The sequence below is a fragment of the Echinops telfairi genome, unplaced genomic scaffold, assembly GCF_000313985.2.
Source record: "Echinops telfairi isolate 266 unplaced genomic scaffold, ASM31398v2 ScPeMD7_28;HRSCAF=97, whole genome shotgun sequence".
In the NCBI taxonomy this organism is placed as follows: Eukaryota; Metazoa; Chordata; class Mammalia; order Afrosoricida; family Tenrecidae; genus Echinops; species Echinops telfairi.
In genome coordinates, this window is record NW_022103925.1 from 57,433 (window position 1) to 59,934 (window position 2,502).

General features: G+C 51.4%; 1 pseudogene; it reads right to left on the reverse strand.

Moving 5' to 3' along the window:
- Positions 1–353: 353 nt before the first annotated feature.
- Positions 354–2,145, reverse strand: LOC101661579 (annotated as a pseudogene).
- Between the last annotated feature and the right edge of the window lie 357 nt (positions 2,146–2,502).

Here is a 2,502-nt window from a genome sequence, read left to right on the forward strand (position 1 = left end):
AATGAATTTGCAAATTTCAGCGAACAGATTTCCCATACTGCAACCACTGACTTATGAAAAATAAACACTGAAGAAGAAGAAAAAAAAGGAAAGAAAAAGAAAGACAAAAAAATTGCTTAAACGCTACCACTGTGTGATTCTGGTGACCAGGGCATCCCTGACAGCAATAAGCCATGATCACTAAAAAGCTCTGATCACTGGCCAGGCTTACTGGGAAGACATTTAGCAGAGGGCCACACACTGTCCTTTCCTGAGAGGAGACAGAACTACAGGCGTCTTTGATCTGTGCATTGAAATGTCATTGCCTAGTGCGAGTGGGTCACAGATCCATGGGCTCGCCCCCTCTTGATCGTTTATTTTGGATAAGCTTCAACCGTGGTAGCATGGCCTTGCCCTCCTGCTGCGCAGGCAGGCAGTCAGCGAGCCGTCCTTGGCCTCCATCCTTCCGCAGTCTGTCGACAGGTGCCATGACTCCTCCAAGCAATGTCTGAGGGACAGCGATCGCCCCAGGTGTGAAAGTTCTCTAAAGGACATACTCCAACCTTGTTTTTTCTATCCATGTAGTTTGTCACAAACCATAAACTGCCCTGGGAAAGCTGCATGGAACTCGAAAGCATCAGTGTCGCTCACTGTGGGCCCTACCTTTTCTAGGACTTTCGCAGCTGCATATATTGGGCCAAATAATAGCTGGTCTTTTGGACTTGGAGGCACATCACAACACCCCTTAAATCTTCCCTTGTTTGTTGCCAGAAAAGGCGCCTCCTCTGGCCTCATCAGCACTGCAGAGGCGTCATTGGTCAGGAAAGAAGACTTCGCCACTGTCCCATACCATGGGGCTTGAAGCAAGCAGGTTTCAGCTTGGCCATCTGCTCCAGCGAGGGAGGGCAGGTGCCATGATCGTGGGTAGCTGTGTCTTTTCCTGATACTTTGAAGGGGACACTCTCAGGAAGAAGCTCTTTATCCTGTGCGTTCTTGACCAGCGGGTGAGACTGCAGTGCATGACCATCCTGTTCTGTCTGAGAAACGGCCAAGGCAGCGGCCAGTGGGTCTGCAGAGTGTCCCGTGGTTGGTCTCGCTGGTGGAGAACTCAGCCACTGCTGGGGGCGCAGGTGCTAGGAAATTACATCTGAATTCAGAGATCAGTGGCCGGCGCTGACCCAGAGTCTTGGCCTTCTTGCAATCCGGCATCATTTTCCTCGTGTGACGAGTAGGAACGCCAGATATTAACGCTACTCCTCCAGCCACAACCACATCACACTGGGCAGAAGCAATCAGGTAAGCCAACACCCATGGTCATGGCTTGATTGGCAGAGAGGCAGACCGTGTGAGCAGGGGTCTTGCTGGAGAAGCTAGCTCCAGGGCGGCCTCTCTGGCAGCATTGTGTTTTCACTTCCTGAATGACTGTGCCAAAGATGCGGTAACCAATCACTTCTTTGGGGACATTGGCCGATGCAACAAACCCCTCCGTGCAGCGCCAGCCAAGTCCTGTGGCGTCAGATCTTTCTACGAAGGGCCTGACAGCAAAAAAGGGGTGTGAACTGCGTCAACCACGCAATGTGGGCTTGGCTAAGGTCTTTGTCTTGGTGTGTCAGGCCGGGTTGACTCGAGAAACATCCAGTGACACTCATGTATGTGTAAGAGAGAGTTTTCTGCCAAGAAGTCATTGTATATCAAGCAAACACCCAAGCCCAGGCCAGATCAGTCCCTAAGTCCGATCCTGGTCCATAAGTCCTTCTTCAGAGTCACGCAGCCACATGCAATGATGCAGAAAGCAGGAAGATCACAGGCCAGTGGGTGCAAGGTCTTGTGGATACAATGGCGTGGCTACATCACAGCCTGGCAGGTCTCAGCGTGACTCTGGCAGCTTTCCCGGTGACTCAGGAAGGTGAATCAGAGAGAGGGGGAGTTTCCCAGGACCCCCCTGGTGAGGAGGTCACGCCCACAAAGAGGCACCATCAGGCTGTCACCTGATTGACAGGCTAGATTCCACCCCTACACTTTAAGCTGATAGAAAATTATGTAACTAACACACTTGGTCTGGATGGTTTGAAGCTGGGAGGAGCAGCTCAGTGGTCTCATGGAAAATCGGAGGGCCCGTTTTGATGTGTTGGGAAGATTTTGAAAAGTGCAAGTCAAAATGGACATCATTCTGAAACCTGAACTACTGTCCATCCCCTTCAGCTCCCACACCAGGCAAGTTTCTGATGCAGGTTTGTTTGCTTCTGAGCACAAGAGGGTTATGCCATGGCGCTGATCCCAAGGCGCGGCGACCCGGTATGCACAGGACCAAGCACCGCCGTCCTGTGCCAGCTTCACAATTGCCCGTCTCCTGGAGGGCCCGCCCCTCTCTCGCTGCCCCTCCACTTTACCAAGCAGCCCTTCCCCAGGGTCTGGTCTCTCCTGACAGCATGGCCACAGCACTCTTCTTCACATAAAACAGCTTTTCTGATTATAACAACAATCATGTTAATTGAAAGATATTTTCCTTATCAGCTTTGAATA